This window comes from Carlito syrichta, unplaced genomic scaffold (genome assembly GCF_000164805.1).
Source record: "Carlito syrichta isolate Samal-C Ts95f unplaced genomic scaffold, Tarsius_syrichta-2.0.1 Scaffold302566, whole genome shotgun sequence".
Taxonomy (NCBI): Eukaryota; Metazoa; Chordata; class Mammalia; order Primates; family Tarsiidae; genus Carlito; species Carlito syrichta.
Genome location: NW_007246662.1, coordinates 33,361 through 45,831, shown reverse-complemented (window position 1 = coordinate 45,831; position 12,471 = coordinate 33,361). Strand labels below are relative to the sequence as shown.

Genomic DNA, 12,471 nt, shown 5'->3' with positions numbered 1-12,471 from the left:
CCATTCTGCGGCTGGTGTCCCCGCTCACCTGGGTGTGGGGCGCAGGCGTCCGCTTTCCCTTCCCGCTGCGGTTCGGGCGCTGGTAGGCCCGGGCGCCGACGCGGAGCTCACCAGCCCCAGTCCCTGAGCTTCCATTCCAGGCCGCTAGAGCGGTGATGGCCAGTCCCGGCAGCGTCTCAGTCACGGCGCTCCCGGGATCTCCGAGGGGACCTGGAGGCGGCCACAAGAGGTCCTAGAATGTCCCGGCCGCGCTGGGCTGCACGGCAGGGCTCCTGAATGAAGTTCTGCGGGACCGCGCTCCGAGGCAAGTACTAGAGTCAGTGAGAGCAAGCCCGTTTCCAAGTGTCAGGATGGCCGAGTGGTCTAAGGCGCCAGACTCAAGGTGCGTACCTTGCCTGCGGGCATTCTGGTCTCCATATGGAGGCGTGGGTTCGAATCCCACTTCTGACACGTCCTCTTTTTCTTTTCGGAAAGTAAGAAAGCAAAGTAAGAAAGCAGGATTTATTGAGAGAACAGAGGAGCTCCCACAGTGGGAGGGGACGCGAAGGGATTGCCCAGCTTTTTTATAAAACTTCTCCTTAAGGGATAAGGGAACCCCAAAACTTTCCCAGAGCCCGTTGGTATTTCTTTCTCTTCTCCAGTAAGGTCACAACTAGACTCTACCCGTCCCTGTTCTCCACTACCCGTTTGTACCGATCTGCCGCAGCGAAACGGCTGCCTAGTGAGGAGAGGGAGGCGCTATTAGCAGCTTCACCAACACCCAATCAAATCATTTTGTGCAATTTACGTCACGTGATTCTCCCTTAGTATAGCATATTGCCAAGAGGCAAAAGCACATCTTCCCTGGTGGTCTAGTGGTTAGGATTCGGCGCTCTCACCGCCGCGGCCCGGGTTCGATTCCCGGCCAGGGAAACAGCGTTTTGACAAAATTCTTCCTAAGCGTCCAAAGGACTTATTTACTTAAATAATAATAAAGCTAAAATGCGTCTGATATCCTCCTATTTTGCAGAGAGTAATTACCTGAAGTTAGTCTTACTATGGCTTATGAGCGTCGGCTATGTGCTGGGCATTGACCTTTACTTTAATTTATCTTAATTAAGAAAAAGAAACAATGCAGGCAGCACACAATGATCCGAAAAGGTGTCCTGGGGCTGCTGGACATGCCTGGTCTCAGAATTATGGCAGAGTTCGGTTTCCCCAGGAGTCCCAAGGCTAGCAGAACTGCACCTGGCTGCCTAGAGGGGCAGGCCACGGAGGGGTCTCAGCTATGGAAGTCAGGTGCTTCTCCTTCACCCCAACATCCACCTCTCTGTTTAGAAAATAAGTGGAAATACTGACCAGCCCACGCAGATTGGCGAGATCTTGTCTCTACAATAAATCAAAAATTAACCGGGCATGGTAGCGCGCGCCTGGAGTTCCGACTATTTGGAAGTCTGAGGCGGAAGGACCACAGGAGCCTAGCGAATGGACCCAGGGGTGGCCGTATGTCCCTGCACTCCGGCCTGGGCGATGGGGTGAGTCTCCCAACCGGGAAGGAAGGAAGGAGGGAAGGAAGGGGAGAGAGAGAGACAGAGAGAGAGAGAGAGAGAGAAAGAGAATAAGTGGAAATATTTGAAACAATGCCATAACCTCTGCTCCCCCTGCCACTCCCGTGGTGTGTCTAGAAGATAAATGATAGACATATAGGTATAGGTATAGGTATAGGTATAGGTATAGGTATAGGTATAGGTATAGGTATAGGTACAGGTATAGATTCTCCCTATCCTGTTCGAAAATTGGGGTCTGTAAAACTAGCCAAAGTTGCATCTGCACCATCAGATGGTTGCAGACATGCCATTACTCCATGCTACACCTAAGAAAATTGCCATTAACATCATCATACGCCAGTCTACATTCAAATTTCCTCCAACTGTCCCTAAAATGTCTTTTTGTTTTTATCCTGAACTTTTCATTGCCTTTTTTTTCTTAGTTAGAAAGGCTGTAGGAAAGAATATATCTTAATACTTGAAAACTCTTAAGTCACATTTAAGTTCTATCTTGACATTTTGTAATATTCTGAACCTATATACAGTGTAGGCATATTCTGAGCCTATAGGCCCGATCTGTTCTTTTCCAAAGTATTACTTCTCTCTGGGCACCTTTTCTTGACCCGCAGGCCAGGGCTATTTTCTTCTACACCCTACCTCCCTGGTGTCATGAGCTATACAAGGTCAAACATAACCAGGTCTACACACATTTGGGTCTTTCCACAGGACAGACTTACTGATGCTATTTCTTTTTTTTTTTTTTTTTTTTGAGTTGGAGTCTCACTCTGTCGCCCAGACTGGAATGCACTACCTCTAAGGAGGTACTTGGGGTCTAGGCGAGTTGGTGCTGGGAGAAACAATTGCCAGTGGCCCAAATGTCCCTGCACACTCCTTCTGGGCATGCCCTGAACGCAAGGCCCTGACCGCACTTTGCTTGGGCCGTTTCTCAGGGTTCTATTTTAGGGATAACTTTGAGGGCTAAAGTCATGTCTTCCCCTGCAAACAAAGATCAGGCTTGCTTACTGCTTCCTATAAAATTGGTAATTCTCTGAGCTCAGTGATCCTGCAATGCAAGCCCACAGTGTCCACCCACCCCTCACCCTTGAGACATGGAGCATGGGGTGCTCATACTGCTTGCTGTGCCATGAGTGATAAGTCCTTTATTTCTGATTCACGAGTCTAGTGTTCTCTGTCAGTATCCACAAGACTGTGCCAGGTCCACTCAACTTGCAAGTAGGACAAAAATCCCAGATGCTATTTGGTTCCTTGGTAGCATGCTATTCTGGCCCAGGTGAAAGAGCATGGCCCTGTCTCTCTCTGTCGGTTCCAAAGCCTTCCTGAAGGCACCTCGTTGCCTTGATGATGAACCATCCCCTCCCTTCACAGTCATTTGATCTTTCCCTGTAGCTATCGGGATAATTAACTCATACCCCTAAGGGGTCCCTTAGTTCACACCAGGTCTTTGCCGAATGATGGGCCTCTCCAGACCTCGTGCACCTGTCTGCCAAGTTGTCTCACTGTCTATCTGCTAGAAAGGCATCCTCAGTATCAACTCCATCTGCCTGACTCTTCAACCCTAGGACTGCTGGACTGGAAGATCCAGAGACTGGGGAGGGAGGTAGAGAACAGACCACACAGCTGGGGCCCCGTGCATTCTGAGAACACTTAATTATGTAAATAGTCAGCATATTCATTGCTGAATGTCTCCAAAGTAAATCACAATTTGTTTCGGGAACACAGAAAAAAGTAAGACAAGCAGTGAACATTCAAAGTGAGTTGGATTGGCATTTGTGACTTTAGGTATGCTACTTAAGCTCTTTGAGAATTAGTTTTTCTCATCTGGAAAACAGAGTCATGTTAAAATATGTCACTGGAAGCTGCTGTAATAGCAGAGAAAAGCACTGAACACGTTGCGGGCTGCACGGTTGCCCCCATCTCAGCATGGCAAGTCCTCAATGTTGTCAGTAGGTTCTTGGAGATGGTGACTTTAAGTAACAGCATAAAACGAAACCAATTTTACTGTAGGCTAATTGATAAAAACAAGAGTTACATTCCTATGGACTATTTCTATTCACAAAATCATCCAACTTCTAAGTAAAGACACAAAATAGTTATTATATTAAACAATGAAATAAATGTGAACACTACATACATTTAAGAAATACATTTTTGAGTTGGAGTCTCACTCGGTCGCCCAGACTAAAGTGCGGTGGCCTCTCCCGGCCACCGCAGCCTCACCTGCTGGGCTCCGGCAATCCTTCCACCTCAGCCTTCCAAGTAGCCGGAATTACAGGCATGTGCTACCACGCCCGGCTGATTTTTTTATTTATTGTAGAGATGAGGTCTCGCTGCCCAGGCGGGTCTCAAACCTGCGGGCTCAGGCAATCTACTCACCCCAAAGGCGCGGGATTACAGGCTGAGCCACCGAGCCCAGCTCATATATATTTTTTGAGTTGAGGTCTCACTTGTGTTTTCCAGGCTGGAGTACAATGACATCATCATGGTTCACTGCAGCCTCGACCTTCTGGGCTCAGGTGATCCTTCCACATCAACCTCCCGAGTACTTGAGAATACAGGTGTGCACCACTGCAGCTGGCTAATTTTTTTTTCATGTTTATGGAGACATGGTTTTACTATGTTGCTCTGGCTGGTCTTGAACTCCTGTACTCAAGCAAGCCTCTTGCCTTGACCTCCTAAAGTGCTGGGATTACAGGAGTGACCCACCACGCCCAGTTAAGAAAGATTTAAAAAACCCAAGTAAGATCAACTTTTACATGCTTATTCTGGTACAGGGTATTGGTTGGCCAAAGCCTGTCCCAGAGCTGAAGGTAGAAGCCATCCCTAGACTGGTCCCCATGCCATCTCAGGGCTGCTCACATGCCCTCAGGCTGGGTCAATTCAGACAGGCCAGTTTACCTGCTGTGCACATCTGTGGAATGTGGGAGAAAATCTGAGTACCTGGAGAAAACCCACTCAGACAGTAGTCTCAACTGGGAATCTTTTTTTTTTAAAATCATCTACATTATAATAAAATGATGCAGAATGAAACAATGTTATTCAAGGACCAGCTGCACCTAATTTCCCAACTTCTTTTAAAATTTGTAGACATGGGAGGTGGAGCGGTGAAGATAGAGAGGGTGGCTAGGGCTAGGTTTAGATGAAAGGAATATAGAAGAGAGGAGGACTCCAGAGGAGAGTCTTGGAAGGCAAGGGCCTCGCTAGCCCTGGCACTAGACTCTAAAGTTATTCAGGGGAGGCACAGTGGCTCATTCTTGTAATTCCAGCACTTTGGGAGGCTGAGGCAGGAGGACTACTTGAGCACGGAAATTCAAGACCAGTCTGGGCAGCATTGCGTGACCTCATCTCTACAAAAATTTTTTAAAAATAGACAAGTTTGGTGGCACATACCTGTGGTCCCAGCTGCTCCGGAAGCTAAGGCAGAAGGATCACCTGAGCCCAGAAGGTCAAGGTTGTGACCCATGATTGTGCCACTGCACTCCAGCCTGGGTGACAGAGTGAGTGCTCAAATAAAATAAAATAAGCCAGATACCACTTAGAATACAGATAAAACATTCAAGTATGCTTTATTGCTTTAATCACACGTTGTTGTTGTCGTTGTTGACACATAGCTAATATATCCGAGGTCATGGGGAGGACAATATTCGAGGGACACCTTTCCTGAGCCTTTCCCCAGCTTGACATTATCGGGCAAGGGTAGAGGCAAAGTGAGATTGTGGGTGTCTATCTTTCCCTGGGATGGGACCAAGGTGGCTGGCATTGCCCCAATACCTGGGTGCCATGAAGTCACTTACAGCTCACTTTTGGAGGGAGAGACCTGCGAGTCCCTGGGGGCCTCTGTGAAAGCCAAGCCCACAGCCTCCTGGATGCTCCTGGCGGACCTGACTCCTGACTTGATGGCCGTGTCTATCCAGCCGTGGGGCAGGGCAGTGTGCTCGCCGGCGAAGTGCAAGCGGCCCTCAGGCCTGCAGAGCTCCTGCGCATAGTCCACATACTGGTAGGGGGTGAAGAAGGCAAAGCCGCCCATGGCATAGGGGTCCTGGCTCCAGCGCTTGACCGCCGAGTAGGGGCACAGCGCCCGCAGCTCTTCCTTGGGGCGGTCGTGGACGGCGGCCAGGTCCTCCAGGACCACATCCAGCACCCGCGCCGGGTCCATGGCGGCGAAGAACGCCGAGTCGTCGTCCAGGGTGTAGGACGCCAGGAGGACGCCCGCGCCGTCGGGGAAGGCGTGGCTGGGGTAGAAGATGAAGCGCGAGGGCCGGTCGGTGCTGGATTTGCCGCTGCGGATGCCATCTCGCTCCCAGAAGCGCTGCGTGCAGGCCAGGGCCACCTTGGTGGCGCTGTTGTAGTGCACAGAGCGCAGCGCGTCCTCCTTGCCTGGAGACAGCGGCGGCCGGAAGCGCAGCAGCCGGGCGGCCTTGGCAGTGCAGGCCACTACCACGAAGTCGGCGAGCAGGCGCGCCCGGGGCCGCAGGGGGTCGGGCGTGCGGTGGGTGATTAGGACCTGGTCCCCGGCCGTCTCCACCTCCTCCGCCGGCGAGTGCAGCAGGACGGTCCCCGGCTCGAGGGAGTCGTGCAAGGCCTGAGGAAGCTGGTCGAAGCCCCCGATGACTTCATCGAACCTGGAGGCAGCGGGTGGGGAGGGAGGGGAGGAAGAGAACAGGCACGGCCCATGAAACAGGGTAGCCAGTGCAGCTCAGACAAGGATAGAGGGGGTTTCCTGCAGGCAGGTCTAAATTAAAACAAAGTGAGATCCAGGCATCTTTCTTATCTGAACACACCATCTCCACCCGACCTGCCTGGCACACCAGACCACCTTGCCGACTGGAATGAGGGTCTACCATGCAGTGAATCATAGAAGCAGTAAGGAATTACCCAAAACACAGACACGATGTTCTAAGAGAAGCCCAAATCTACTTAGGCAATAACTGTAATTATTTACAAGGTCCTTGTGACCTTAAAGGTTGAGAGATGGTCATCAAAACTCATGATCAGACACCTACAGCCCACCCGTCTTACCTCATCAAAGGTCGAGAGATGGACATCAAAATTCGTGACCATACCCACAGCCCTCCACTCTTAGCTCATGGTTTGCTTGATCATTGTGATAAGATAATATAAAGCGTCATGTCAAAGGCAAGCACATGCCCTTTCTTGTAAGGTGCCCACATTCTCCCTTGAACATGTCTCTTTCTTTCTAATAAATTCTTTCTTAAACTATACTTTGGATTTGCTCTGAAATTCTTTTCTGTGGTGAAGCCAAGGACCCATAGAGCAACACACCTCACTCTACTCACCCTCACAGGGAGGTCACAGCTTCTAGCTGAATAGAGGCCAAGGCCCATCATGCCAGGAAAATGAGCAGTTGGCAAAGAAGGACACCAAGGTGGGTGGCCACAGCCCCAGGGAGTTAGAGAGGTGCCTCTGTGGGCTGCCATCAGAAAATGCATCTGCCCCGGGTGGGCACAGACCTCTTCTCAGCTGCTCCCTCCAGCCCTCTCGGTGGTCGCCTCCATGAGGAGACCTGGCCTCAGATGGCAGAGACCCAGGGCTCTTACAAGCATGCTCGGCCCCTCCCTTAATGCCCTGGGAGATAGCTTTGAGGGCGGGCCTCAAAGAATGCAGCCTTAGCACTGCTAAGTCCCCCCTTGGTCTGTCTTAAGACCTTCTCACCTTCCATCCTTCCTCTATGGTAGCTCTTGGCCTGAATTTAAATGGATTATCATCAATAAAAAGGCTGAGGGCAAGGGGAGGATACAACCAGGGAAAGAAGAGGCCTGGGTGCCCAAATGCCTAAATCTTGAGACTCACAGGTGCAGCCATCCTTTTGTAAATGTCTGTAACTTGTTTGGTCTAAGCCAGGTCACAGAACCCCAGGGGACATCAAGCCCCAGCTTATTTTATCTTTGTAGCCATGGGTCAGGGGTTGGCTCCCCTGATGCATCTCCCTAGACTGAAAGATAACAGGTGTGCAGACCCCCAAAGCAAAGCTAGGACCATAGTCCGTGTGACAGAATGGGTGAGGCCCAGAGCAGAGCAGGACTATAGCACTCTAATGGTTCCTTAGCCAGATCTACTGCCTCTGGGGTGAGGTCCAGCCATCTAAGTGCAGTACACACCCTCCCCTGGTGATTCCAAAGACTGCTAGAGTTTGGAAGCCCTCACCTCTACCTTCCCTCTCTCTAATTTCTTTGGGAATTCCCACCTGATTTACTGAGTCCACTGTTCTTGTGAGTAGCTGGCCCACCCATGCCAATCATCCCCACCCCATACCCACCGGGGATCCTGGAAGAAGGAGATGACACCACGCAGGGTGTCTGTGAAGGCCTCGTAGTAGCCAGCGTCCGTGTTCAGCAGGTCCCCAATCATCTGCACAGCCCCGGGGCTCATGTTCCCCACTTTGATCAAGTACTCCTGTAGACAGGGGCAGGAGAGGAGGTGGTAGGTCAGGGGGTGCAGGAGCCAACCCAAGAGCCCTGCTTCCCACCAGAAACAGCAAAGAGCAGAATCAGACAGGGGGAATAGCACGTGTGCACTCAGCTGGGTCCCCAGGGCTACCTAAGGGCTGCCTTGTGCGCAGGACTCAGAGGACAGTGCCCCAGATGCTCTCCTAAGTCCTAAAAATATGGAAGTCAGCTAGTGCCTCCCACTACAGACACTCTTCCAAGCCCTTTGCTTGTCAAATCCTCATATCCCGTCCTAAGAACCCGTTTTACAGATGGGGAGACTAGGGCCCAGTGTCATGTCCACTTGTAAGTATGTGGAGCCCCACCTGGCTTCCCTGTTCTGTCCTGTAATACCAAGCCAGGGGGGATGTGGGTACAGAGTATATATCTCAGCCTGTCCCGACCCCTGACCTCCACCCCCACCCTCCCACTGTTCCAGCAACACCACCACAGCAAGTGACTGTGAGGTACTGCTTCTGGTACTCTCATAGACTAGTGACAGGCCTGTACTTGGACTTTGCTCTCTGCTCCCAGGCAAGGCCAGAATGGACACACCAGAGCCAACTGGGAGACCTTCACCAGTTAGGTTGGCCAACTCTACGGTTCACCCAGGGCCAAGGAGTGTCCAGGGTTCAGTTGGTCCCCTTGTGACCAGTGCAGGCAGTCCTGGAAGCTAGGCACTGCTGGCCTAGCACTAACACAGGCAGAACACCTCTATCATTCATTCTTGTTTAAACCAGGGCCCATTGTCCTTGGAACAGCAACATCAAAAATGTTTGGAGGTGAGACATGGAGGCTCACGCCTATAATCCCAGAACTGTGGGAGACCAAAGTGGGTGAATCACTTGAGTTTAGGAGTTCAAGAACAGCCTAGGCAACATAGGGAGACCCTCATCTCTACAAAAAATCAAAAATTAGCCAGGCATGGTGGTGCATGCCTGGAGTCCCAGCTACTCCAGTGGCTGAAGTGGGAGGATTACCTGAGCCCGGGAGGTCAAGGCTGCAGTGAGCTATCATGCACCACTGCACTCCAGCCTGGGTGACAGGGTGAGATTCTGACTCAAAAAGACAGACAAACAAACAAAAAACAGGAAGATAAAGGAAAAAAGAGAAGTGCTTGGAGACACACTGGGCTGTAAGACCTTTGACATAATCAGGACCCAGAGAAATTGGTCAGCTTCCAAGTAGGGGTGGGTCACACAGGGCTCTGGGATCTTCTCTGGCCTATCTCATTCTCCAATCCCTGCATCTCCTTCCCTCTCCCCTCCCTTCTGGACATTGAGTGTACGATGGCCAGACCATGTATGACAACAGGACTTTCCCCATACCCAGCTTCTGAAGCTCCAGCCCAGGAAGCCAATCCACAGCCTCTGCAGCCATCAGCCTAAAGGTCAGCGACTGGCAACTTCCCTGTCTCTGCATCCCCTCCCCCACCCACCTTCCATCACAGGACCTACCAGAGAAAGCCAAATACCCTCCCCTCCCCAACCACAGGGGTGTCCCCTTCTCGCTGCATTGGCTTCCCCACACCCACAGCTTCCCCCCAGGGTGCATCTGAAGTCTTCCTGTTTCCCAGGCCTCTGCCTGCCCTGGAGGCTCTGCCAAGTGCAGGGGAAGGTGGCAGCAAGTTCTGAAGAAATGGCCTCTGGCTGTTCTATTTGGGTGGTCCTTATTTTCTTCCTTCCTTCTTTCTTCCCACCCTTCCTCCCTCTTTTCCCTCTCCTTCCTCCCTGCCCCTCTTCCTCCCTTCCTCTTTTCTTCTCTGCCCTCTCCAGTCCTAATGGAGGTCACATTCCAGCAGGGGAGACAGGCCATAAACAAGTCAACTAAGTAAATGCCAGTGTGCTAAGTGTTGTATGGATGGTCCCACAGTGATTTCTGGGGGGCTGTGTCAGGGTGCAGCATGGGCTTCAGGGGGCTTGGACTGACCTTGGTGGAGAAGGAGTCGTACTTCTCCAGCACATGGCTGCAGCTGGTCCTCTTCAGTTCCTCCACCACCTGGACAGGGAGGAGGGATCAGGGACGCTGGTGAGGGCCTGTCCCACAGGACCCCTGTCCTCCTGCCACCATGTTCCACATGCCCTCATCCACTTGCCTCTCCTTGTGTGTCTGAGGCTTGCTTTACATGGTCCTAGGTGTAAGGACTCGTCCCACAACTAGACCTGTGTGTCTCAACAGCAGTGACCTCACCCCTGCTCTTGGGTGTGCTATGGGCCACGTAAAGGTGGGAGCCGGGGCTCTCATCAGCCTAGGAGTTCCCAGAGGAGGGAAGTCTGCCTCCCTGTTCCATGTCGGGGACATCTCTGTAGGGTTTGGAGGCCATCGTGAGTGGTGTGGGCACTGGAGACTTAGCCCACTGGGCTGCTGAGTGACTGGACCAGGCTCTTAGAGTAGAGTGTTTCTGCTGAGCTGCAGCAGGACAGCCCTCCAGCAGAGGCAGGACCCGGGACAGGAGCCTCGTGCGAGAACGCTGTGTCCCACATAGTACAGTGTCACACCGAGGTCCCCTGGGCCAGGGCCAGGAAAGACAAGGGCATTGTCAAAGCTGAATGAACACCAGTCAGACTGGAAGAGGTGGGCAGGCACATGGGCACAGCCATCGTAGCTGCTCCCTCTAAACCACGTGTCTATGACGACAATGCTAATGGTTCTCGCATGAGCCACATGCTGACACTATTCTTTTTTTTTTTTTTTTCTCTTGAGTTGGAGTCTCACTCTGTCACCCAGACTGGAGTGCAGTAGCCGCTCCCGGCCACTGCAACCTCGACCTGCTGGGCTCCGGCGATCCTTCCGCCTCAGCCTTCCGAGTAGCTGGAATTACAGGCATGTGCTACCACGCCCGGCTAATTTTTTGATTTATTGTAGAGATGAGGTCTCGCTGCCCAGGCGGGTCTCGAACCCGTGGGCTCAGGCAATCCACTCACCTCAGCCTCCCAAAGGCGTAGGATTACAGGCTGAGCCACCGAGCCCGGCTACTGACACTATTCTTATCACTTTACACACATCCTCTCTCTCAGTCCTCAACCCAGCCCAGGAGAGTGACTCCAGTGCTGTGGTCATTTTGCAGGAACCCGAGCACAGAGAGGGCACATATCTCACCTAGTGTCACACAGTGAATTCAAACCCAGAGCCATGTGTAGGACTCTCTGCCTTAGACCCAGGCCTGCCATGGCAATTTCAGTGACAATTAGTTTACTTTCTGTGTGAGCACACAAAAATGTTTGGGATCTGAGAGCACACAACCACTGCTGAGCAGAGAGGCCATGAGCAGAAGTTGTGGCAGACAAAGGCCGATGGGGGAGCCCTTCTGTGTGTGGACCTGGGGTGGGGGCAGAGGCTCTTCCACTCCACTTAAGGGTCAGAGAGACCAAGGATGCCCTCCTGAGACAACTCCAGTCATGGCTGCCGCCACAGGGTCCCTGCTCCTCCTGGGCTTACCTTCCGCAGGGACTTGTCGAAGAGTTGTTCCGCTGTCTTCCCTACCTCATCCTCTCTCACCGGGTAGCCCAGCAGGCCGGGGTTGGCCTGCACATCCCCCCAGCGCTGTCGTACCCCATTGACCAGCACCCAGGTCTGGTTGTGGCCAGGGCAGAACTCCTGGAGCTTCAGCCCGAACTTCTTGATGAACTCCCTGGAGAACCTATCAGCAAGACGAAGACCCTGTGGGCCGGGCAAGGACACTCCCTTCCTTCCCCAGCTTCCTCCACAGAGGGGTGCCAGGGCCTCCTGGTCACCATGCCAGGCCCATAGGGATGCTGCTGGGAAGGAAGTAGGCCACTGCTCCCATGGTCACACAACACCAGGCTGGCCCTCTGAGCTTCCCGAAGTCTCTCTCACTTTGTCTGAAACCTGTGGCCTTCAGACCTTCAGGTGTGGCCACATTGGGTCCTGGAGGTGGTGTTGAAGGGCCCTGGGGAAGATCCTCTGGGCTCAGCCTCCCTGGAGGCTGTGGGTGGTATTTCTGAGCCTCCAAGCTGCATCCTCCAAGCCCCTGCTGGAGCCTTCAGGAGCGGCCTCCCAGATCCCAGGCTCCCACAAGACATACTCTCCTGGAAGGACACTCATATTTCCATCATTAGGAAACTCAACAGACTGCTATTGACTTTCCAAGGTGCTTTCCCATCCCAGTTACCTTTTGTGATCCTCAACACAGCCTCCCAGCCAGGTTGGACAGGTGTGGTTATGCCCACTGTGTATATTAAACATTGAGGCTGAGAGAGGTTCCCCTAGGTAGGCCTCAAGCTACAAAATGAGCTGGGACAGATCCCCACACTGTGGCATCCAGGAGAGGCCTTCACCCTTGCTGTCCTATCACTTCAGTGCTGCCCCCACGCCACCAACCTTTCCCAACAGCCCCCACTCCCAACAATACTTGTGGTTTGCAGGGATCCTCATGGCGCCCAGCTCCATGTACCACTTGGCTCCAGGCACTCTGTGGGTCTCTATCCTGCCACCCACACGCCCCGAGGCCTCCAGTACAG

At 52.5% G+C, this 12,471-nt stretch overlaps 2 non-coding genes across 2 annotated transcripts; both read left to right on the top strand.

Annotated features, from left to right (window-relative positions):
- Window positions 1-344: 344 nt before the first annotated feature.
- TRNAL-CAA lies at window positions 345-450 on the top strand. Its single transcript has 2 exons — window positions 345-382; window positions 405-450. It is a non-coding gene; the product is annotated as a tRNA-Leu (tRNA).
- Window positions 451-840: 390 nt separating this feature from the next.
- TRNAE-CUC lies at window positions 841-912 on the top strand. The gene has a single exon. It is a non-coding gene; the product is annotated as a tRNA-Glu (tRNA).
- The last annotated feature ends 11,559 nt before the right edge of the window (window positions 913-12,471 follow it).